Raw genomic sequence first — 26796 nt, 5'->3', positions numbered from 1 at the left:
AATGTTATTAAACACAAACAGCATAATGACTAAGAATAGCTCAAAAATCTCTTGCTACATTTTGTCAGCAATCTTTGCTCTAGCCAAGTTCTCCCATTAATTGCACAATTTATATTTGAGGAAAGGCAGAACTTAATTGTTTCCAAACAAAATGTCAGGCCTGGGTACATTTTCTTCCCTCTGTCAATTTCAGTTCAATGAATTATTCCTCCAAAAGAGAGAAAGAGGAAAGGAAGGCTTCTTCAAAAATCCTTATTTAATATGTGTTTCATCGAAGCTTTAATTACACAGCTCAGGCGGATGATAGCTTTATAGCCCTTGCTGGAGAGCTTTCTGGGTTTAGGGCGTTTCTTTCATCCTCTGCACTAACACACTTTGTACTGACACCAACAAGACGGCACATGCCAACAAGATGAAAAAATGTTTAATCCCATAAAAGCATAAAAGCAAAGACAAGATTTTTTTCTCTACTATACTTCAGGCTATAATACATTAAAAAATTATCAATTGCCTCTTCTAAGTAAAAGAGAATGATGAATTCATTTAGGGCACCAAGTTAACTTTCCCTGAGTTGTGGATGTTACTTTAGGGAACCTTCTAGGACCCTTTCGCATCATCCTGTTTCAAAGCTGAAAGCACAGTACATGGATGGATAGGGAGAATGAGCCACTGCAAGGTGCAGTCCTTGCTCCCAGCGTGATCAAATTCTCCCCAGGAAAATGGTCCTGCTGTGAGGTTTTGTCTTAGCACACCGTAGTAAACCACATGCACTTCAGAAATGCCAGCGGCTGACCAGGACAAGAATGAAAAACAGCAGTTAGCACAGCAAAGAAAGATTAGGATGGGCTTAGAGCCACATTATGTCCCCAATAGCCCACCGTGTACAAGGCCCTTGAAGGGCTGGGGAGTTGGCTTGCTTGGTTGTAAAGTACTAGGTGAGCAAGCAACAAGACCTGAGTTCACATCTCCAGGACCTGGGTAAAACCCAGACATGGCAGCACATGTCTATGATCCCAATGTTTCAGGATGGAGACAAGTGGATCCCAGGGGCCTGCTGGCCAGTCTTGCCAAGCTATCATGGTGAGCCTCAAGTTTAAAGAGATGTTCTGTCTCAAAATAATAATAATAATAATAAGGAAGCATGACAGAGGAAGATGTTCAAAGTCAATCCCTGGCCTACACACACACACACACACACACACACACACACACACACACACACACATTCATAAGCGTCTAGACATAAACCATACACACACATGCATGCAATGCTTCTTAATATGACATCCTTGGAAGATGATTCCTACACAGTGATATCTGTTGCAGAGAGTGGAGGAAGCCCTGAGTGAGTGACGTCCAGAGTGAATTTTTATTTTGACATAGACGTGGCCTCTGAAGCCAAATGGCTCACGGAATACTGGCAAAGCCATTATCCATATGGGCCAAGCTCAAGAGGGACAGTAAAGCTGCTCTCTACAGGCTGAACATGGGTGTGTATGAACAACTGAGCAGTGTGTGCAAAGACCAAGAGCTGCAGCTTCCTCGTCCCCCTACAGAGACTAGCTGGCCTGACCTCGGCCACTCTGCTGTGCCCAGTCTATATGCTGAGGTCCCACAATGTAGTAGCCGTGACATTAGAGAACCGCACCAATCTCAGATTCATTGTATGTGTCGGTGTGTCTGTCCTTTCTTCGTTCTTTCCCTGATCTTAGCCAGGGCTCCAGGAACCAAGCTTGTGCAGGATGCAGTACTCTGTAGTAAAGTGTGTTTATATTTTAGGTGAATCGGAATTCAATACTCCCAGCACTTGGTAGAAATCATAAAGTTGTCCCCTCCCTCGTTTTTAGACACAGAAATTAACAGTTATCTGTATGAAGACATAGATTTCTGAACATCTAAGTCAAAACTTAAATAAAGGAATACAAAAACATATATAGAGTCATGAATCTTCCTGTGGCATAAATGAGATTATGCATCATAGGGGAAAACGTTCCCTTTGTGTATGTGGATGGGTTGGTATCATAAAGACTAATGATGTTTCTGAGTGAAATGGAGCCTTTTCCCCCTCTTGCTGTGTGTACTGATAACTTATAACTATAGCAACTATGTTTTGGCCATATAAAAAAGAGGTTATTTTAAGAGTAAGCTAAATGTTAATAATTAAATTGATTTAACAACAAAATGAAGATAGTCTTATTCTCCTGCTATTAGTTGTAAAAATAGCTAAGTGTTTTAGAGCATTTTTTGATAGAACACTGCGTCAAGTCCCACACCTCACTTAATCCACCCAATACTCTTATAACGGTGATGTCATTTATTATCCTCCCTTCACGGATTGTGAAAGTGGAGCATGGAAAGTTCACATAATTCGCCCTGGGTCACATAACTGCGGTCATCACCAGCCAGTCTCCAGAGGTGAACTAGGAACCTCAAGGCTGTCTCCCAGTGCTGGGCCTGACTCTATCTGGAAACACAGGTGCTTCCAAGGAGGAAGACGTCTAGATCTGACGACAGAGGGACACTTCTCCCATGACCAGACGAATCTCTACTCAAGGCTGGAAACTTGTGGCCTTTTTCTCGGTCCACGTTCTAAGTGGAAAATTGATTATAAAGACATTTTAGAAGGCCTTTTTACAGATAGAAAGTACTCAGTAACCTTTAGTATTTTATATACATAGCACTTTGAGAGCCAAAATACATTTCATATACAAAACAAAGCCAAAGACTTTAAATATATATATTTCTGTGACTTTAATGATTCGAAATCTGAATTATGTATTTATATGCTACCTACTGAGGCAGAATTTAACGTGTGCTATGTTTGTATTTGCGACAACCTAAGCATTCGGTGAGAAGTTGTGAGTTTCTGATGAACCAGGGGAAGAACTTTAGATTGGGCAACTTTTTTTTTCTTACCCAAAAGAGATACTTCTGAAAGTTTAGATGCGTGATTCTATGCGGGCTTCTAAATAAACTGTTGTAAGACGTTAATTAATTCTCAAATCCAAGAAACGACCCATGAGGCACAGTCACCTGCTTTTGACAACGTGTATGGAAAGTACTGATGCTTCTCAATTAACCTGATGCTAACAGATTCCCAGGTTCTGCGAGCAACATTCTTCAAGGATGCTAGTGGAACGGCAGCTAGTCAGTCAGTTGTTAGTTTATTCTCTTATACAGTACGTCCCTCATCCCTCTCCTCCCCGTACCTCCACTCCCAGCCCCCAACACACACCTCCCCTCTTTCCCAGATCCAGAAGGGTCTTTTAAATTGTGTGGGCAGTGCTATGTATGGCCAGAGACTAAGCATCTGGACCAGTGGTTCTCAACCCTCCTAATGATGTGGCCCTTTAACACAGCTCCTCATGTTGTGGTGACCGCCCCCCAACCGTAACGTTATTTTCATCACTACTTCATAACTGTAATTTTATTACTGTTATGCATCATAATATAAATACCTATGTTTTCTGATGGTCTTGAGCAACTACTGTGAAAGACTTATTCAACCCCAAAAGGGGGTCACGATTCACAGGTTGAGAACTTACATGTTTCGTTTATTTGTCTGATGGGTCCCTTCTGCTTGCAAGACATTTAACTAAGTGTCTCCTGAAGCTAATTGTTAGGTATTAGTCCAAAAATATATATTTTTCATAACATTCAACAGCCAGTTCTTGAGAGAAGATGGAAAAATAGCCTGAGATATCTCTTCCTATAAGGATGCGGGAATAATCTAACTCACCTCCTCTCAGGAGTGATTTGAAATATCTCAAAGCTGGCTTATTAGGAGACACCCCCACTTTCTCTTGCACTGACTTGGCTTCATTAAGCTTTTCTCCTTGAGTTCATATCCCCCGGAGGGATACTTATTCGAGTGTCTGTCTCCATAGCCAAGGATGACGGTTAATTCCCTCAGCTTCTATAATGTCAGACAGCACTGTGATGCGTTTCAAGTCCTAACTAAACACGTGCATTAAAAGTAATTACATATTGTCCATCACCCCCATAACAGTGCTGTCTGGTGGTCTCATTATATTGTTACCACGTCTTCCTGTGCCTCAGAATCCACTCAGCTCTTTGCCGCTCATCAGGGGAAAATCTGAAAAGCGGGGGTGGCATTTTCCTCTCTTTCTTCCCTGTCCCGACTCTCAATCATCTTCTTTCCATTCACCTGAGATCTTAATTCCCTTTGTTTTAGAAGAAAAGGCAAAATGGCTGTCAGAAGCAAAAAGAAAAAAAAAATGAATGTTCCCTCTCGCCTTTTCATCTCCGGGCAGATGAATCAATAAACGATCAAGATGAAAAGCTACTGTGCCTTGTGGTCCAGGGCGAACCTTGAGCTGAAGGTAGTTGCCATTGTCAGAGGAAGCACTTTATCTGCGGGACAAGATGATGAAGATGCTGACGGATGAGCCCTCCACACCACTGGGAGGATGGCAGCCTCCCAGCTGGAAGCAACTTTCTGCTAGCTTCTCCCTTATTTTCTTCATTCCTCAGTTTATGTCTAATAATAACCCAGGAGTGCAGCACATCAAAGCTGCGTCTGCTCTGCCCTCCTCTGGTCTGGCAAAAGTTACTGAACCTTTGCTTCCTCGCCCTCGCCATGCACGGCATAAGTATAGCAATGATTTCTCCTTCTATGTTATTTTGAGGCCTAAATAAAATAGCGTTTGTAGAATAATCCCACTTCAGGCACCTGGAAGAAACTCAGTCACTCTGGGATGCCCTGATTATCATTATTATAATGTTTAAAAATTTCCATTTCTATTCCATACAACTTTTTTTTTTTTACTATAATCAAGGAGTAAAATTTCTAAGCAGAGAACTAGGATTTTCCTCCTTAGTGTGATCTGTGCCCTTAATAAAGAAATAGGCTAGTAGCATTTAGAAAATATCCTTTAGTATATACTCATTTATAATAGGATACTAGCCCCAAAGGCATGTCCCATGAAACTCTTCACTTACCAGGAGATTGGGATAGAATTGAGGACACTCCCCCTGGGACTTTAGGTAAGAGTAATATAGGAGATGGGGAAATAGAAGGATCCAGAGAATCCTAGAAACCTACAAGAAGAACATCATGACAGGTGGATCAGGGTCCAGGGGGGTCTGCTCAAACTATTACACTAACCAAGGACAATATAAGTAGTAAACTTCAAACCCCTACTCTGATCCACCCAATGGACAGGACATTCTCCACAGTTATGTGTGGAGAGCAAGGACTGACTCTGACATGAACTCTGGTGCCCCATATTTGACTACCTCCCCTCGTGGGGAGGCCTGGTGGCAGACAAAGAAAGAATAAGCAGGCTACCAAGATGAGACTTGACAGGCTATGACCATATAGTGGGGGAGGAGGTCCCCCCGGGTCATAGACCTAGGGGAGGGGAATAGAGTGAAAGAGGGAGGGAGGGAGGAACAGGAGGATACAAGTGATGAGATAACAATTTAGTTGTAATCTGAATAAATTAGTTAAACAAAAAAGAAAAAAGATAAAAACATGAAAAAAAGAAAATATCTTTTAGGAGTTTCTAATGCGAGATATGGTAGAGGTCAAAGGGAGATACAGTTTTCCAAAAACAATGCTTGTTTTAACTGTACGGTTCCCACGAGTTGTGTGGAAAGTCTATGAAAATGTACAGTTGAATTCAGCCTAAGATGGTGCTGAGATCCTGAAATTCTAACAAGCTCTTGGGAGATGTTAATGCTGCTGTTTTTGAAGTCCACCCTTTGAGTAGCCAGATTCTGGGATATAAGAGGATGCTCTCTAACCAGAGCTTTTACTTGGCTACCCTATATCTATGCTTCTGCGGTTTTCTATGTGACTGTAGCTGTACTGACTAGCGGTTGTTCATGATGAGCCCGTGGCTAAGTTGCACTTGGGCATCATTCTAAAGCTGTGTTGGTGGACAGTGTAGCTGCCCGGGCTCAATATTGAGTAGAATTTTCCAACAGATATGAAAGATTACCAGTGTTTGACACATCCTCACGTGTTGTGTCCCTCACTCCTATGTTAGTTTTATGACATAATGAACAATAACCCGAGAAAAGCAACTGAAACGAAGAAAGCTTCAGAGACTTCAATCTGCGGTCATCTGGATCCTTTGCTTTGATGCCTGTGACAATAGAGAGAGGCATCACAGCAAAGGGATGTAGTAGAAGAGAGATACTCACCTCAGGTCAACAGGAAACAAGGAGACAAAAGGAAAGGGGTCAGGGGCAGAGCGTACCGGCGAAGGAAGGTTCCCAGTCTCCTACTTCCTCCAACCAGGACTTAGCTACCTCTTTCCACCATCCCCCTGTGACGCCATCAAACTATGGATCCCCCCCAGCGGATGAATCCACTGATCATGTCAGAGAGAGCCCTCAGGGCTCAATTACTTCTCAATGATTGGATCCACCCACTGGTCAGCATGCCCGCATCCCATGAGCCTTAGGAAGAACATATCATATGCGTAGCAGGTGCCTCTATCCCGGCTCAAACACTCACAGTGCTGCTGACTCTAAAGCGGCTTGCCCAGACGATGTCCCAAAGACTTCCGTGCGAGAATTATGCCTCGTAGGCTGCCCTCATGTTCTCAGGGCTTCTGTATCATTTCCAATTAGGGAATGAAAATTTAAATTTAATAAAACCCAGTGACATCTGCTATCTGAGGACAACCCCAACTCGTGCAAGGGGCGTATGGTGGCCAGATACCAAATGTTGATGTGAATACCAGCCTTTAATTGGAGGATTCTGCACATTGCCTAGAAGCATAAACTCTCACTTAAAAGCCCTGAGCAGGAATGCTGCTGACCACCTTTAAGTGGGATATGAGCTGTGGAATCACCACAGTCCAGGAAAATTACCATTATCACTAACATCCAGCCCAGTTCACTCTCTCAAGTCAGTTAGCAAACATGAGAATATCCTGTCTCCGATAGTCCAGGACTCATCCTCATTTGTGAAGAAAATAACCTTTGCCACTAATGACAGAAAACCAGTATATCAGTATATATGGCTTTTTTTTTCAGACTGGAGAATAACTTGTTTTTACAAATCAACCTCCTGCAATAATTAAACACAAATTAAAGCCAGTTAGTATACTTCAGATATTTTTAAAAGAAAAATGTTTTTTTTTTACTGTTACTGCTTTATGTATATGAGTGTTTTACCTCCATATATGTCTGTGCACACGTGTGCCTGGTGCTTGAGTAGGGAAGAAGAAGTGTCCTGGGTTTAGAGTTGCAGCACAGTTGTGGATCACCATAAGGGTGCTGAGAATCAAACATAAGTCCTGTGACAGAGCACCTGGCGCCTTCTGCCATTGAACCATCTCTCCATCCTGGAGATTTCCTGAGTGACTGTCCTCACTGTCTTTGCCACCTCACTGTTCAGTTCTAATAGTTCACTTTTTCTCTCTTCCTGTCTATGGAAGCAAAAGGAGACTTGGTCAGGAGGAGGAAAGGGCATGCTGGGTGATCAATACTTCATTCCATGTGTGCGCAATCCCAAGGAGACATTCTAGCAACTTCACGGGCCAGTAGAGGACGCAAGAAGATGAAAAGCCAGGGGAAAGTTGTGTGTGTTTACCTGGACCCAACTCTCCAAACCCAGAATTTTGTAACCAACTCTGGGGAATCACTTTGGTTTGCCCAAGCCTCATTTGCCCTTCCTGAGCATTCACAAAATAAAGGGTGAGGGAAATGAAAAACAAATACAGAAAATGGATTTTAGCCACTTGTAATTTCAGTTACTAACAATAGATACACATTTTGAAATTAAGGATTTGTTTACTCCTTTAAATTGTAGCAGTTTGTCTTAGATTGTTCACATTCGTATTTAAAGATTTTTAAAAAGAAACAGAAACAAACAAACAAAAAAAAATCTAACCCCACCAAATAACTCTGAGAGGGGGGAGTGGAGGGGGGAGCAATAATTGACTTCCTGAAGAAAAGGAAAAAGGCCTCTGTTGATATTTATTTCTTTTTCTTTTTCTTTTTCTTTTTTGGTTTTATTTCCAGAAAAGAAAACAACCTAATTAACACCCTTCTATGTGATAACAAAAGGTAGCCACTGAAAATGTTAAAGGTCAGTCAGCTCCCAGTATGCAAAAACAACAACAACAAAAACAAAAACAAAAACAAACAAACAAACAAAAACAAGTTCTTTCACAGCCATATAGGCCCTAAGGCTGGGGGTGGCACTCTTGTCAATTTTTGTTAAAAGTTTCAAAAATAAGGCTGGAAAGATTGTTGAAAGTGCCTTACTAGAAGAAGCTGCATTTGAGTTGGGCTTTTTAACCAGTAAGAAAAGTTCCAGTGAGAACTAAGAATAAGAACATTCTAGAGACAGGAACCAGCAAACAGCTCCACCAAAGGAAGAGAGGTCTCTAAGCACAGTATAACTGGGTAACGAAGTAGATACAAGATGACTAAGTAAACACGTGTGGATATTAACCTCTTAACTTTATGATGGAAGATATTTTTGGCTCACGTCTTTAATCCTAGCACTCGGGAGGCAGAGGCAGGCGGATCTCTGTGAGTTCGAGGCCAGCCTGGTCTACAAAGTTAGTTCAGGACAGCCAAGGCTACACAGAAAAACCCTGTCTCAAAAAAAAAAAACCAATAACAAACAAACAAACAAAACAAAACAAAGATACAGAGTGTCACTATATAGCCCAGGCTAGTCTCCAACTCAAGATGCTCCTATCTCAACCTTCCGAGTGCTGGGATTATAAGCATGCACTATTATGCTTGACAAGAAAATAGTTTTTTGCATCAACTGTATTGTGCCTTAGATATTTCAGTGACATTTATGGGTTGACCTAAGTGCCTTCACAGAGATTCGGGTTCCAGATAGATAAACTTCAAAGTAAAAGATACAGTGTTATCATTATTACGGAAAACGGACTGAATCTAAAGATCATAGAAACTGAGAAAGAAAAGGAATGAGAAAAGTGGGAAAGAAAGAACGCCAAGATTGTCACAGTCCTGTGAGGGTCATCTTATCTCATGTTTATATTTCTAAGACAATTTTCCTTTCACGGTACCACTGGCCATGGTGACCTGTTTGGGTTTTGATCCTTGGCAGGAACACTGTAGAGCAGTGGCTCTCAACCTTCCTAATTCTGTGACCCTTTAATACAGTCCCTCATGTTGTAGTCACCCCTAACCATAAAATTATTTTGCTGCTGCTTCGTAACTGTAATTTTGCTACTGTTACAAGTGGTAATATAAATACCTGGTATGTGAGCTCTGTGCAGGTCACAATCCACAGGTTGAGAAGCACTGCTTTAGAGTCTCAGGATGGAAGGGCTCAAGAAGGCATTTTAGAGCCTGCTGACTTCTCTTATGTGAAGAGAGGAGGTTTTGACATTTTTGTCCTGTATAGAAATCTCTTCAAAATCAAGAAAAAGACAATCGCATCTACAACTGAAGTCACTGATAGATTTAAATGAAGACCAGCCATTTTCTTCTGTTCCCAAATGTCTCCTCTGAAGCCTGACCTCATAATGATAACTTTAAAAATACTGTCTATAGATGTTTTCAACTGTATTTTTTTCAGGGTTTGTAGGTAAACTGTTACTGTCCCTGGTTCCTAATTGCCAGAAAGGCAGTGTCCTCCAGCCCCTGTCCTGAGTCAAGTCCACGCTAACTCTCTTCACCACCCTGAGGAAACATGAAGTTTGGTCCACTTTCAGCCATCTTTTCTAAGCACATTTTCCAGTATGAAACTTAAACTGAACCAAAAGTGCCTTGAGGGAGAGAATTTCATCATCTTCACGGCGGGGAGAGGACGCAATCCTGTGTTGCCTCAGAGATGCTGAAACAGGGAGCTGTGTTGAGGACCAGTTTATTCAAGTTCACCAGGTTTTAATCACTGAAAGAACAGAGCAAAGGGCTTGAAATTCACAGCCAACCAGAAACACCTACAAGACTTCTAAAATTTGAAGACAACAAAAGCCCTTGGGCAATGGCGTGTTACTCTTTAGTAGCCTTAGGAGACAGTTTAATATGACAGTTCCAAGAATGTGTAAATTGAGCCTACCAACCAGACATCCCCAGGGGGTGCCAGCCTGCAACAGCCCGCAGCTGGGTGATGTAGGTTGGGCCAGCTCTGGGAATACGGCCAATGCTAAAAAGGAGCTCAAGGGGACCAAACAGAGAATGTGGCAAGAGGGCCCAGTGGCGTATATTGTTTTTCTAGTTATCATCTTCTTGAAACAAAAATGGACTTTCTCGCCCGTGCAAGCTGAAGAATGGCCACTGCCGTTCCTGTAACCTAGCCAGGCCTGAGATAAAAGCAACCACTTCAGAGCCAGGATGAAATGGCCACACATACACCACGCAGGAGAGTAAGAAAACTCTCAGTGTAGTCCAAACAAAAAACTGACCAAAACACAGATCCAGAACCTTGAGTCTCGGCAGAAACACTTCATTGCAGAAAACAAAAGGCCCTGAATGAAGGACTGAAAACAAAGAGATGGCCAAAAGAAAGAGAAAAGGGAGAAACAGTGACTTTCTTCCAAATTCATCTTAATAAAATGGGGGGGGGGGGCAGTGGCGGTCAGGAAGAAAAGAAAGACAACTACAAAAGGGAAATAGAAAATGATCATGCTATGTTGGGCCAGGAAGCCAGAATGGTAATATTTCCTCATAAAATGATACTCTATTTCATTACCATATGCTTTAGGAAAATCCGATATGTTCCTGACAGACTTCTAACATTTCCCCCAAGATGCTTAAAGTGTTAGAGAATATGTCAGAGATACTTAGCACCCACTGAATTTTTTTGAATATTACACACCGGTAATTCTCTGGCTCATGAATTTTAATAATACCACTGTAATCCAGTCTGCCAATCACTCCCCCCAAGTACCGGCTCATGGGAAACATGCAACAGATTCTGTTTTGCCTTTTATTCCTGTGTGTTACTGCATCTGCAAAGGGGGATACATGCACACATGCCTACGTGCACATGCGTAAGCACACACATGAACACAGTATGCTAAGACGAAATGCTGTTTGGAGAACTATTTCACATCACTGGCTGACAGCATTTCAAAGTCCAGCCCTCTTGTGGGGAAGAACAGATGTGCACATTAAAGACCTACTGGATTTAATTACAGTGTTCAACTTCGAACTAACAAAAGTGGGAACTGGCAGGCACCCTAGTTTACTTTCTGTTGCTTGTGATGAAGCACCAACAAAAAAACAAAAACAAAAAAAAAAAAAAAAAAAAAAGGAAAGAAAGGGCTATTTCCATTTACATTTCTAAGTCATGGGCCATCACTGAGGCAGGGCAAAAATTCAATAGGAACCTAGAGGCAAGAACTCAACCAGAGGCCATGGAGGAATGCTGCCTACTGCCTTGCTCTTCACGGCTTATTCGGCTTGTTTTTTTTTGTTGTTGTTGTTTTTTTTTAATGCCACCAAGTAGACTCCCAATGCAGGAGTGGGCTGGACACTCCCACATGCATCATTAAGCAATAAAAATGCCCTCAGGGCAATCTGATGGTGGCAATTCCTCAGTTTGGGTTCCCTTTCCCCAGGAGACTCAACTTTGTGTCTCGTTGACAAAAACTAACAAGTACAATGGTAGACAGGATGTATCAGTATATGCCACTTGTTCTGGATGCTTCTGTATGGAATGGCTTCCAGGCTGTTAAAACAGTCTTACTCTTATTCTAGCTGTGATCCCAGGGCCCTAATCACAGAGGAACTTCCGGTGAAGAATTCTAGCTTCAGGGTCAGTAAGCACGCCGTACCCGAGAATGCGCCCATGGGTCTGTTTGCGTAAGGTGTGCCTTGATGTGGCGGTTTGAATTGGATTGGCCCCCATAGACTCGTGTGTGTGTGTGTGTGTGTGTGTGTGTGTGTGTGTGTGTGGTGTGTGTGTGTGTGTGTGTGTGTGTGTGTGTGTGTGTGTGTGTGTGAATGCCTGGACACCAGGGAGTAACATTACAAGGTGGGTCAACTAAGAAGCATGGCTCTCTTGGAGTAGGTATGTTGAAGGAAATGTGTCCTGCGGGGGGTGGGCTTTGAGGTTTTCCCCATACACCACCACACTTCCCACCATGATGATAACGGACTAAAGCTCTGAAACTATAAGCCAGCCCTGATTAAATGTTTTCCTTTATCAGAGCTGTCGAAGAAACCCTAACTGAGGCGCTTGGTCTATAGTGATGGGGTAGGCTGAATATATCGTAGCTTAAAGAAGTTGTTGGGCTGGAGAGATGGCTCACAGGTTAAGAGCACCGCCTGCTCTTCCAAAGGTCCTGAGTTCAATTCCCAGCAACCACGTGGTGGCTCACAACCATCTGTAATGAGATCTTCTGGCCTACAGGTGAGAAATAAATGTTGTTTTTTTTTTTTTTAATGAAGCTGTTAATGACTGCGAACTGCTAAACATCATGGCTTAGCTTCAACTCCTTTAAACATATTCAGAAGATCTACATTTTTTGTCAGGTCCTCTCTGTGTCCGGGGCACTGGTAACAGTACCCAAATATGGAAGGTTCTTTATCTTTGGTGTTCTGTGACAAGTATGGAACAGTGCATGTCAGAGCTGCCTGATGCACGTTTTGAATGAGTTGATTTGCATATATTTTTTCAACTGTAAAATGATTACGATTTACCTGTTAAAACCCCAAACTTCCTTCTAGAGTAGGAAGGAAAACTACAGTAGAACACTCTGGAACCCTCAACACACTTTGGCAACAAAGTCAGCATCTCAGTACCCACACTCGTTTCCCGTTCGGGTGCCTTGGCTGCGAGCCCTTCCCTGGAGAAGTGTTTGGAACCACAATTTTCCCCGCTGCTCCCTGCTTTATTTTGTTCCATGGTGGTCAACTCCACGTTGCTGTTTCCTTCAACTAAAACGCAAGCGGCGCAAGCGCAGCAGTCTCCACTCACCAGCATCCCTGGAGTCAAGACTGGCACCTGACTGTGAGAGAACTCCACAAGTAATCACAGGATGACGTGTAAACAATGAGTGCTTGGCAGCCATCTAACGAGAATACGCAAATGAAGAGAATCGTTTGTATAAATTAGTTTCCCAAAAATGTCAAGTGCCAGTCACACTAACGTGACCCTTAAGCGGAAGCTAGTCATGCTGTTTGACTTTTGACCCCTGGCCTAAACAACTGACTACACAGTGATGATGCCAGCTAGGGTCTAGCCAAGCTAAGAGCAATTGAGTGTTTTCTTCATACACTTCCTGTCTCCTTTCATTTCTCTCCATCTTCCTTCTCTGCTGTCTCTGTATTTCTTTGGTTGTTTGGTTGGTTGGTTTTGGTCAAGCTCCCTTCTGACTTGCATGCCCAGTGCGAGGCTTATGAGGCTCATCATCTGTTGACACTGACGGACAACTCAAGCGTTCTGCTGGGATTCAGATACTAACAGGTGAGCGAGCACCCAGCCAGTCTAACCAACGCTTTTTGCTGCTCAAAGGTCGCTCTGCTTATTGTCATGTTTTGCAGTGTAGACAACTGAAGTGACAAATGATCACACTTGGGAGAAACGCTATTAACGAAATCTGGGCTAAGACGCATGAATGCATGCTTTGCGGTATATTTCATACATGAAATGTCAATCTTCTTCAGCGTAAAAGGAAATGTAAAAATCTGGACTTCGGTGACTGTTAAATTGCCTTTGAAAGAAAATAATATATTAAAATCTCCCAAAGGTTCTTTAATGACATAACTCATTCATACTTATTAAACTCACTATTTGCCTTCCCTCTGATTCAAATGTAACAGGAAAATTTGGCGATTTACTTTTCAAAGGTCAGAATAATTTTAATTGCTTTTTAGCATACGATGATCTTAGCTCAATCAAGTCATATTAATTCTGTCTCTCTGCACAACTGATTTCATAACTCTTTCAGCCTGCAAACGCAGAAAGTAGTTCAGAGCCTTTGAAGCTGCGTAACCAGAGCCCTTTGGTTCCGGGGATGACCTGATTAAAGGTGATTAAAGCTCTCCAGACGGCTTTGCCATTTTGCCTCAGAGCAGTCTCTATACAATTTCCCGGCGCGGTAATATGTGCCTGGCCTAGTTTCCAAACCTCTGACTAGAGACACGTTGCTTAGTGCCACAAGGTTTCTGGTTTTGTTCTGGTTTGTTTTATTGTATCCTGTCCATGGTGGAAAAGGCAAAGCATTCTGCTTCAAAGAAAGAAAACAGCTCACGCCCCTCATGCCCAACCGACTCTCTTTATGGTGCTCTGAGCCACCTGCTTCTCCTCCCCCAGTGTCCCGACTATGACTTCACTTGTTGCTGTCTGCATGTTTTCCTATTGCTTCTTCAAAACAGTTTAAATCATTAGATTTGGATCATGTCGTAACGCCGAGCCTTGAATTGTAATGGCCTTAAACTTTGCAATGTGAAGTCCTAAGCCTGAGACCCCCAGCCTATGTGTGCATTGGGAAGTAGATTCTTTAAAGGGGACTCCAAGAGGAGCCAGGGAGATGGTTCCAAGGATGAGGACCCTTCTGGACAAGCTCCATGCCCTGAGGTCGGTGCCCTGGATGCACATGGTAGAAGGAAAATCAGCCCTGCTGTCCTCTGACCTCCGTGTGTTTATTACAATGCACGTGCCCCCTCCATACACAAACATGGAAGAAGAAGAAGAAAAAAAAACACTAAAGGCAACTAAGACAAAATGAAGTCACCTGATATTGACTAAGCTAATATAACCAGTGTTTTCAGACGAAGACATGATGCCACAGATGTGGGCCCACAGGATTGAGGCCGTGTGTACAGGGAAGAAGCCAAAAGGGAAAAGGTCTTGGACATTTTGTCAACAACTTGATCTTAAACTTACAGCCTCCCGACTTGTGGGAAAATCCATCCTGTTACTTAAGCACCTTGGTTGTACCTCTTTGTTCTAATAGTCCTAGCCAGCTAGTCCACATAGCTTTGCCCCCTCATAAGAATATGGCTTCTCCATGGTGGTGCAAGCTCTGCCTACTTTGAAGAATTATTTGGAAAATTGAGACAACATGAAGTTCTAGGCCGTTGCACATAAAGTATTGCACACACACACAAAATCAAATTTTAAAGATTGTACGTCACTATTACATATCCCCTAAGCAGGTCTCTGTTCTGAGAGTTCCATAAGAATGATAAAATTTATATTCAATTTAGAAAATGACCTTCCCCTAAAATTTAACACATGTTCTGAAATTGTGTTCTTTGCTTCAACAATGAAATCACAGTTGACTGGCTTAAAGTCAATATGTCCAATTAAGGTTAAAATGTCCTCACTTTTGGCATCTTGATTATTTCCATCTTTCTCTAAATTGAATTAAGTTTATGAGCCCAAATCACTTATCATTAAAATCACCACTCTTGTGCTTTCATTTTCCATTCCATGAATTTTATCAAATAAGTACAGAAATGCGATAAAACTCAAAGGACTGGGGAAAAAAAAAAAAACTCTATAAAGATTAAAATAGAGAGTGCTGCCAGAACTGGACTCTCCGCCGAGCAGCTCAACCAAATTGAAAGCATCAATTTGTGATAGCACGTCTAAAAGCCTAAATTCAGCCTGGAAAAGACAATTAGGAGGGTCAAAGCTATGAGTGGCAGCTTGTTTGCAAGCAAATAATGGCTCCCTGTCAGCTGGGTTCCTCGTTCTTCGTGGGTAGTGGCTGTCACCTTTCCAGGTGCTTCTATGCCACACTGATGTCCACTGCTAAGGATACTCCAATTGTAACGTAGGCATAAGTGGGCCGCACAGGTTCTCAGTCTACCAAACACTGCTCATCAACCACTGACTTTGTACAGGCTCGGGACTAGTCCCAAGATGAAAATGAGCACCCCACGATACTTGCTCTCGATTGCACCCCAATAGATGAGAATTACACGAGCATGTCAACCCCCACGGCGGCATGGAAACAACCTAGATATATCTGGAGTCCTTAACCGTCATCTGCTATATGCTGTCTGGGAGAAGGACCGCAAGAGTAGAGCCAAGAAGACTGAAAGCCTAAACAAAGGTCAAAGGTCACAGTACCCCTCTTCCCTCACAGTGTCCTGAGCAGTCCCTGCTGTGACCTCCCCATTTGTTGCACTTTTGTCCACAAATGGCCGTGGAGAAGACCTAACCCACTGGCTAAGGGCGTATGTCCCATCACACATGCCAGCTGTCATCCAAGCTTTGTGAACCTTGGTTTCTTTTCTTTAATGCGAGATTAAAAACAGCAACTCTAAGAGCGAAAGAGATGCTATAGCCAAGTACTTTGAGTCTGCGTGGCTTCGGGGACTGACCTAACTTGGGTGAGAAGGGAATCACACACACACACACACACACACACACACACACACACACACAGAAAAGCTGGGATCAGGTGGGCTGTGCGTGCTCTGATGGGGGACATCAACTGCAACAGCAACCTGTAACCTCAGCCTGTGTATAATAACCTCAGTTATTATATACTGCTGGGTAAGAAGGCGGGCTTATGTACAGAGATGAACAAGGAGGTGCGTTCAGCTAATCCTGGTAGGCAGGCTGGAGAGGACTCAGGCTGCAGTCAACCCAGAGGAGGAAGCTGTGGTTGGTAGCTTCCGAACTGAGTGGTCAATCGTTGGTAAACACGTGTGCTTCCACCAGAGGATAGTTTCGCCATATCTCTGAGCCTCGCCCTAGGAAGGCGTTGCCACTCCCAAGGGTCTGAGGCATTAGAGTTCGTGACATGTGGTGCCCATGTCAACGACTCACATTCGCTCAGGGACTTAACTCTCTCCTTACACTCAGGGCCCCTCCCACTCACCACACACGCTACAAAAGGGAAATGGTAGGTTCACTGTCATGTTACTGCTCAATACAGATGCTCTGTTGATAGCATAGTACGTGGTATGTTGGGGTCGCATTGCTATAAATGTCCCCTAGTTAGTCCCAGGGAAGGGTTGTGCAATTGTATTTCACAGCGCACAAACACAAGCCTTGGGGGGATGCCCTTGGAGTTACTATCCCAAGTTTCAAATATTTAAAGGCAAAAATGTGTTGGAGACCATATAAAACAGATGTTCAGAACAGAATGTCCTATCAGGCGAGCTAGTGTCCTCTCTTGATGGATATTGCTATTGAAACCTTTCTAATTTAATGTCCACAGGCTAATAAATCTAAATAGCTGAAGCAGAAGCAAACACATTAGATTTCTCTGAAGAATTCCACTCACTTTTTACCATTTAAGATGCCCAAGGCTAGATATACTTTTGCTAGTATGGTAAAACTACATAAGGTTACCCCCCTTTTTACTGCTCAGAGAAGTTATAGTTCTGACACTACCCACGCAAACAAAGTAATTTTATTTTTAAACTACCATTGTTTTAGCCCCTTTGTCCCCCATAATGAGACTCATACTGAATTTCTAATTTTAGATCCAATGGACTACCAGAATCTCTCCTTCCAGAAAGAAAAAAAAAAAAAATAGAGAAATTGCTAAGTGACTGCATCCCTCCGATCACAGTGCTGGAGATCACAGGGCAATGCATGCAGTTCAGCAACCCTGTTGACTGGGTCCCAGAAGCCACCTTACCTGAAGCGGCTTGTGGAGAGTCTTTGTATTTCTTACAACCTTCTCAAACAGACGAATCTGCTTTGAATGACTTATCACAGAGTTTATAATCTGAGTTACTATTTTTTTTTATTTTAATATTTTTTGTTTTGGTTTGGGTTTGGTTTTGCAAGACAAGGTTTCTCTGTGTAGCCTTGGTTGTCTTGGTTGTAGACCAGGCTGGCCTTGAACTCACAGGGATCCACCTGCCTCTGCTGGGATTCAAGGCATGCGCCACCACCGTCCAGCAACATATTTTATTTAATCGCTTTATAGCCTGACCTCAGTCCCTTCCCTCCTCTCCTCCCAGTCCCACCCTCATGTGCCCTACCCTTACTCCCCCTTTCCTTCTTCTCAGAGGAGGGGAGGCTCCCAACGGGTACCAACCCACCCTGGCATCTCAAGTCACAGCAGGACTAAAATTTGGCAGAAGAATCAAAATACACCTTCTGAGAATCTACACGGCAAAACCTCTGATAGGAATTAAGGTCAGATAAGTGGTAGTCCATATATATATACACACATACATACATAATATACTATATATATACTATATATACATATATATAGTATATTATGTATATATGTATGTATAATAAAGACAATGAAGGTGAGAAACACAACATAGCTCAACTTTTAAGGCATTCTTGGCTCTTCACAATGAATTCTATAATTTCATGTCCCACTTTATCCTGCATGAGTGTAGTGCTCTTCTTTTGGAAAATACATACATATATACTTTAAATTTTTATATACCTAATTATATAGGGTAGAAAGATTAGAAGTTATTAAGCCATCCTTAGTATATTAATAAGGCACAAATAAGTTTTAAAACACCTAAAAATTAAAATTCAAGGGGAGAAATCATTAGCAAGAGAATTCAATTCTGTCTTTTCTTTTTGGTTTCTTAAACTAGCATACTGGGTCGCTGCTCTTCTTGGCCCTCCAGAACACACACACACACACACACACACACGCACGCACGCACGCACGCGCGCGCGCGCGCGCACGCACACACACACACACACACACACACACACACACGCACACACGCACACACACACACATGGATTTTTCAAACACAAATAATCTTTAGTGACTCTCACGTCCAGTCTGAGAGAAGGAAGAACCGTGTTAGAGGGAGTCATTTATGGAACACGGGCTCTGCCGGGCGCTGATCAGCTGACTCGTCTTCTCAAATACCCTTTGAAGTAGGCATCAGTGGCGTCGTGCAGCGAAAGGCTGAGTTGGAGCAAGACTGAGTGACTCACTCTGGACCATAGGGTACTGGTGTGGACAGAACAAGCTGGGGATCTGTTGGGATGTTCTAACATGGCTGAGTTAGTACCTGTCAGATGCAGGGCTTCCGGCCCCCTCCCCCCCCCCCCCCCCACCGCTGCCCCAGCTCTCAGAAATGCCACAGCTATAACTCACCTTTTAATTGCAGGGAGACAAGACTTTCGGAAAGAGGGAAGAATCTGGAAACAGAATTTCTGACCTTCTGATGCTGAGAGTTTAGGCAGAGTGCCAAGGTGCTCACGGAGCTGTGGAGTAACCAAGTGCAGTCCCTTCAAAGAAATTTCTTTCACTGGTGGGGGGAAAAAGCTATAAAAAAAATGTGCTCTCCCACTCCCAGCCTCCAGAGGGCCAGAATGACTTCTCCTCAAGGTGATGAGTGTCATGGAACTGATCAAACTGTCGGTTTTTTCGGTTTTTTTTTTTTTAACTTATGCCCCTGGCAAGCATAGAAGCGCGTTTGAAGCTTGTTTTCATTAACCTCAAAGTGCCCTCTGGTCTAAATATTTATTCTAGCTCCTCACCTGACCTTCCCTTTATCTATTCATACATCCTCAAGTACCATCTTCAACACTTTTCTATTAGCTTGTAAACTACATATGTGCTCTAATAGACCAAATGCCTATGCGGTCCATATGTAAAGCAAATAATTATTTCATTTATTGGGAATGGTCTTTAGCACCTGATATAGTTGTTGGTATATCTTAATTTATGTAACTACTCAATATGCTTTCTTTGCCCTGTGGGTTTTATTCACTGGGATCCAAGTTGAGTTTTTTCCCCTATATTCAGTCAACCTAGTGTCTACCCATATGCCAGGGTATAGGTCAGGCTTCCAAAAGAAGCATCATATACATTGTATCTTCTTTCTGGAAGAACAGTCAACTGTCATACCATATACAAAAAAATGCTTTGTGGCTATCTGCCCAGAGGACAAGGACAAAGACAGAGTGACAGAGAAGTCTATAACAGGGGCTCATCCCGAGTGAACAGAGAACAAGAACTCAATAGCTGTAGCTTCCTTCAAACTTGGGAAAAAAATGATGTGCCTCAACCCTTGAGAACAAAAGAAGGGATTCATCTTGCTGCGAAGAGATAAGCTACAATAAGGTCCATGTCTCAGGAGAATCGTACTCAATGGCTGGCTCAAGACACCTGGACAATTAAGACAAGTATGGAAGATACTGGTAATGTCAAAAGTGAAAGAGCTTGTACCCTAAACTCTATGCTAAAGAAAATTCTAGAATAGTCATTACTTTAAGGCTTTCGCATAGAGGTTGCTGTCAAAATGTAAAAATCTCCTTAAATAGTTATTTCTAAGTTCAGCATCAAATTCCCTAGTTGACAGATAAGAAAATGGATGCTGAAAGGATGAAGAAGAATTCTGTTAGTTGACCGAAATGTGCTGGGGCTGGGGAGAGAAATATGTCTATCCGACAAAAAGTCTTGGTTCGTCCCTATGAAGTGTACCCCAACGCTGCTCAGAAGATTCTGCAAAGTCATTTCCAGACCAGATACCAGCAGGGAGATCAGCATATAGACACCTCTCTGTAAAAGTGTCCTTGAGCGCCATTCCCAAAGCATGTAATTGACAGTAGAGGGGCCTATCCAAGACGGGCTCTATAAATTATTCTAATAAGCAAAAATCCATTGCCTAGATTATCCATGCAAGCCTGTGCTTAACCTTGGGTGTTTACAAGGTGAGGAAAACAAATCATCTTTCACCACTGAGTGGCGATTTGGAATTTGCAACACTTAAGATCTAGGTGACCCTCCCATTACGTGCTTTAATTTTTAAAATATTTCCAGGTAGAATTGTATGATCTCATTTCTGTCTTTTAGTCGGGGAAAAGAAAAGGGAAGGGAATATTTTTAAAGTGTTTCTGGGTTAAGAAATATAGTCCAATGGATAAAGGAGCTTGCTGCCAAACCTGGTGACCTGAGTTCAATCCCAGGGACCCACGTGATGGAAAGCAAGAACCCCCAGCAGTTGTTCTTTGACCCCACCTCCCTGTACACGCAGACATTCTGCAATACACAAGCACATGCAAACACACACCAAAATGGATTTTTTTTTTTAAAAAGAAACATAAACACCGAACTTTGCTCGTTTCCCTCTGCCAAGAAAGAGCTTTCATTGAGATAGCATTTTATTGACAGTAAATGGGAAGGAAATCTGATGAGGTAAGGGGGGGAATCTCCCTGAAATTCATTTGTCTCCAGAGTCTAAGCAACCTCCTCAACTCCTTGAGAGAGTTCTAGAAATACCCTCAGATAGGCTGCTATGGACAGAACCCAGCCACCCTGCTGTGCACTGTTTTCCTTCTACTCAAAGTATTCCAGTTTTAATGGAGTGACTCCTGGTCATCTGGGAGCTCTGTCTACCCACAGCCCTCCTTCATGACTATCTACTTTATATACCCTATGGTTTTCCTCTGTACACCTCAGCTGATAACCTTGGCTGATTGTTCATTTCTGTCAGTCACAATGCCCGCTAAATATGGCCTCAGTTGATCCAAATTCACGACGTACGGCTTCAGGTGTCCACTATTTTCTCTGAATTCTACCATGTTGTTTGTAAGCTTCCCTAACGACCTCTGTCCTTGTTTGGCATAGCTATTTGTACCACTTCCCTGACTGCTGTCCGAGCCATGGTTTTGCTGCCACGGTTCAAGCAGTGCCACTCTCTTAATAAGGCATGAGAGAAGTCACATGGAGGCCCATGAGGCTCTGTGATACAGCCACCTGGGTTTAAATCCCAGCTCCTCCACTTGCCAGTCTGGGGACTTAGGACTAAATTCTTTAACATTTTCTTTGTGATAGGAAGTTATCTATAGCACCCTACTCCATTGATTTGTTGTGGTATCATGGTTAATGTTGACTTTCAATTGACTGGATTGGGCAAAGTCCATGAGGTGTAATAAGCTCACTTCTGGATGTGTCTTGAGGGAATTTCCAGAGATGATTAAATCATGAGAGCCCTGACCTGATCAATAGTCTACTTATTGATAGATTCAAATTTTGGATAGATTATTGAGAGGTAGTGAGTGGTGGAAAGCTGCTACAATGTGCCTGTGAATGGCATATCCTGGCCCTGATGTTAGCCTTCTCCTGTTATTCTCTCTGCCTTGCCTACCATAGCAGGGGCAGCCTTGGCCAACAACTCTCATCACTATTGATGCCTCAGGCTCAAAGCAGTGGGTCCAGAGGACCATGGGTGGAACCCTCTGGAACTGATGGACAAACGAATCCTTCCTCCTCTCTCAAGTTGATGCTCTAAAGTATTTCACCAAAACAAAGGAAAGTCTAACATAGGGAATTGATAGCAGAGAATCAGGGTGTGATTGTTTCTAATGGTATGGTCCAAACACTTTTTAAGTCACTTTAAATATGAATTTGGGGAAACTCTGGCATGCAAGCTAGAAAATCCTGGAATGTTATACGCTTAGATTAATAGGCAGTTCTTGTGAAACTTGGATGGAAATGCTGACAGGATGTGGACAGTAAAGATGGTGCCCCTGAGGGTTCTGGTGAGAACAATGACTCTATTGAAAGTTGGATTCGAGGACATGCTGAATGCTGCACCATGGCGAAGGACGTGTCTACATTTTGCCCATTCTCCCAAGACCTTCATTAGGCTAAATTAAAGGTGACAAACTAGATAATATGACAAAGTCAAAGCAGAAATTAAAGGCAGGCCAGTATTGGAGAATTTGCATGGTCATTGCTAGCTGCTTTTAGTCATCATTCAGTGGTAGTGGGAACCAAAGTAGAACAGAAAGATTCCTAAATCTTCCAACCTGGACAGAAAAGTCAGAATCAAGTTGGGTCTAAAGGACAATGCAGTTTCTGAAGAGATTAGCATCATTAACAACAACAACAACAGCAAAAGCCTCATTCATTGAGATAACCAGAAAGGTGACTTGACATATCAGTAATAAACAAGACCCCATGTGTGACAGCCTCAAAGGGTTAAAAGCATAAACTCAGTTTAAAGACCACCACCCCCCTTTAGAAGAGAGCTCCATTGGGTACCCAGATGGCATGAGACTACCCAGGAAGATGTTTCTTTGTGATTTGTTTCACCGTGTTCAACTGTTTAGGGACTCAGAGGCCATGTCAGCCATGACCCAAATGGGGACAGGCTAGTACTCAAGCTAGTGGCAGACTCATGTGAACCTGGTTTTACAGAGTGTAAACTTCAGGACTTATATGTTATGGAGATGCCTATTCTGGTGTCAAAGGAAAATTTAGGGGGCCAGTCAATGAATGTGGGGTGGCCAGTGTCTCTGCAGAGTTACCCTGAGAGGACAATAAACCGTAGAATCGAAGCAATGGAGACCCTGGGATATTAAAAACATCAGAAACATGGAACATCTACTGAGACAGCTACAGGCAAGGATAGGAGCTAACCTTGGAGAGAGGCTGTTGGTCCATGTCTCGTCTGTGATGGAGGGGCTGCCTAAGCAGATTGCAGCTTACATCACAGCATCATGTGCCCTGGATATCAACATAAAGTTAAAGGATTTAATGTTTTCCTCATGTTTGGTCTTATTTTGGTCTCTAATTCTCCTTCCTATGCCTGAATTTCTTCTTTTCAGACCAGGAATGCCTCCTCTGTACCATTTTATATGAATTTGGAAGTATGCAATTCTCTTTTTTTTACAGAAGCGACAAGTTGATCTCAAGTCTCAGTGGGGATAGGAATGGTGTCAAGGGATCTGGGGAAAGGACTCAGGAAAGGACTTTCCTACCATGTCCCGGGTTCTATCTCGCGACTGTATTTCCTGGCCACAGTGGTACATGCCTATAATCCCAGCTCTTGGGAGACATGAGGATTAGGTATTCAAGGTCAGCATTAGCTATATAATGAGTTCAAGGACACTGTAGATTATATGAGACCCTGTTTATATATTTTTGCTTATATATAACATATGTTTGCACTATATGTATATATATGTATATGTGTGTACACACACACACACACACACACACACACACACACACACACATATGTATAAGTCTAAGTTCCCCCAGCATAGGGTTACAAGCCTTAAATTTAAAGGGGCATTACTGCTCTAAACAGCAAGCTTTCCCATTGTTGCAGGACTGTCCAGCGTGCCAAGTACTTGTTAGGAATGGGGCGCCTCATATTTCTTTCTTCCTCTTCAAAATGGCCCAATTGCCTCCCAAAGTCTGGCCCCTTCCTAATAACAACACTGACAGAACCACAATGTATGAATTTGACATTTAGTCACAGCACATGGCACACAAGACTTCTTACAACACGGCCCCAGATTACCTCTTAATCATACTGCTTGTCAATCCCTTAAAAATTCTTTTGGAGTTTTTGGAGAATAATTAGTAATAGTTACCATGTAAAATTAAGCAACCAAATGGTAACAATAACCTAAACAAAGCAATTGTTGACTTCAAGGGAAAATTGTCCAAGAAAGAAGACCTATTCATATTTCTTGCAATCAATCACAGGAATATTATTTGGCTCAAGTAGGAACATTTTTTAAACAAAACTATTGTGCAGAAAAACATTAGCACAACAAGCCAACTGTTCTGCTCACAATGTCTGCCTCTGGCTCTTGGCTAGCATGCCCGCTTGCATAGCTAGATTCTCAGTGATTTACTGTGCAGAAACCATACCAGCAATATGGTTTGTACTGAACACCTGTTTTTGGTTTAGAAGTCTAGATTGTATATGTGATATATGCAATATGCAATGCATATACACATAAACAACACGTGTGTGGCTAACTATCATCTATATATGCACAAGCCACTCTTTAGCTCACTTAGTGTTGCTCATATGTACACGTGCTTAGGGATGACCACGTGGGACTAGGTCACCTATCAATGGACTTGTCTCTGGAGAGAACTGATTCTTTACCCTATAGCATACACACTCCCAAAATCATTGACTGCATATAGTTCTTCATTTAGGAATGGGGGCCTTGTGAAAACCTCCTCCATCCCTGCTAGCTTGTCTACTGGTATGGTCATGATGCAGGTGACTATGCATGATGTAGGTCATTAGGCAACCACACTGTTATAATTTCATGGGTGCAGCCTTCCTTTTTAGGTCTCTCTGTCTCTCTGTCTGTCTCTGTCTCTGTCTCTCTGCCCCTTCACCCCCCGCCCACCCCAGCATTGATGTTGGTGCTCTGTCTTCAACATAATGTTCTTATTTGGATGCCTTTCAGAGACCTGAGGAACACGTTCACCGCTAACTCTAAATCACCCTGCATTTCCTCTAAACATCGCGAAATGAGAACAGGCGATGCTTATTGAAACCCCCATCTTTAGAAGAAACAGAGAGCAAGGTATGCCTAAGCTTCAAACCACCTGTAAGGTGAAAAGGCAGGGGTCTCTCTCAGACCACCCCCCTACCACCAACAAACCTAGGCTCAGTGCAAAGCCCGGTGGTGGAGAGCTGTATAGATGAGGAGAGAGGGGCTCGGGGTGAGATAGAGCCGGAGCCAACCTCATCCCCAGGAAGAGACCACCTAGACCATCAGAGAGTGACCAGGAGGGAATAGGATGGGATGTACAGTATACTAGGAGGCAATGCTCAAAACGCATAGCTTCTGGGGAAGGAAAAGGGAGGAGTAATAAAATAAGCATAATTAATTATATTAATTTGCATATTTAGTAGAAAACAAATAGAAGGAGCCAGATTTCTAACTGTCCAAGCATGTGAAGGGGAAAGGCCCAAACGAACCTAAGGGCCCAAGCTGTAACTGGAGTCCTCGCCTTTTCTTCTACAGGCAGTCAGAAAGGACTAGAAAATGGCATGGCGGCTGAATGTGTGAACAGCTGCATCTCCCAGCTCTCCGTTCTAGATGGGTCTAGAAGAAGTGAGTCCTAGGAACAACAACCATCCCTGGTGCTCACATTAATTCCTACACGCTTTCTTCACTAAAGGGAATCCAAGCTCCTTGGGGAAATGACTGGTCCCCAGAGCTGCAGAACTATGAACGCAGAATGTGTTTCAGCAGGGGTTTTGCACCCAGGAGGAAGGAAGTATTTGACCCTGGGAGGAGGCAGCATGTCAAATAACACAGGGGCAGACTGAAGGAGATGCCACTAGCCGAACTCTGGAATCATTTGAGCGACAGTAATGACCTAATAGAGTGCACCGGGCATCGTGACGAGGGGTAAGATCCTTCCTGCAGCAGAGCACAGTGAGCCCCCAACAGAGCAAAGAGGAACTGGACTGTCATCATCAGGTGGCAGCCTTCACAATGATAACTGATCACCACCAATCATCAAAGGACCCTACACATCTCGTGAGTGAAGTTTGATGAAAATTAAGATGTTTAGATAGTAGCTCCTCACAAGACACTGAACCCTCACAGAAACAAAACTGGTGACTTTTTTGCCTGGCATCAGTGCATGACAAAACGTATCACTAGAAACGGGGCACGCTGCCACGTGCAGAGAGACACTGAAAACAGTGCCAGAACACAACAATCCTGTCACAAGGAAACCTCAGAGAATCCCAAACTGAGGGCTGTTCCATCGGGTAAAGCCAGGTCAGGAAAAGCAAAGAATTCCTGAGAGATTGCGGAGTAAAGTGGACGAAAGACGAAAATGACTCTCATCATTACTGAAGCAACTGGCAAACTTGAATACAGTCTGGAGATTAGGGTTTCAGCAGTGTTCGCAACCTGCTTTCCAGCATTTTGTGTGTGTGTGTGTGTGTGTGTGTGTGTGTGTGTGTGTGTGTGTGTGGTTTTGAACAGCAAATGTGTTGTGACGACATCTACACTGTCACACGTAGAGGGATAAAGACTCAACTGCAGCAGGAAGAAATAGACGCAGAAGGGGAGACAGAGGGAGACAGGGCAGGACAGGGATGGGGACGAGGCAGGGACTGAGGCAGGGGGAGAGAGGGAAGAATAAATTCTCCCAATTGGAACACACATGGGGAAGCACTTGTCCTGTC

At 43.0% G+C, this 26796-nt stretch overlaps 1 long non-coding RNA gene across 1 annotated transcript in view; it reads right to left on the bottom strand.

Annotated features, from left to right (window-relative positions):
- Positions 1–1294: 1294 nt before the first annotated feature.
- Positions 1295–26796, bottom strand: part of LOC311604455 — a 67146-nt gene continuing 41644 nt past the window's right edge. Inside the window, exons 2-3 of the long non-coding RNA XR_014781503.1 lie at positions 4257–4374; positions 1295–1752 (exon numbers count right to left, since the gene is read on the bottom strand). This is a non-coding gene — a long non-coding RNA (uncharacterized lncRNA). The remainder of the gene's footprint in view (positions 1753–4256; positions 4375–26796) is intronic.

This window comes from Acomys minous (genome assembly GCF_964271855.1).
Source record: "Acomys minous genome assembly, chromosome: 9".
Classification (NCBI taxonomy): Eukaryota; Metazoa; Chordata; class Mammalia; order Rodentia; family Muridae; genus Acomys; species Acomys minous.
This window is presented reverse-complemented; position numbering and strand designations above follow the sequence as displayed.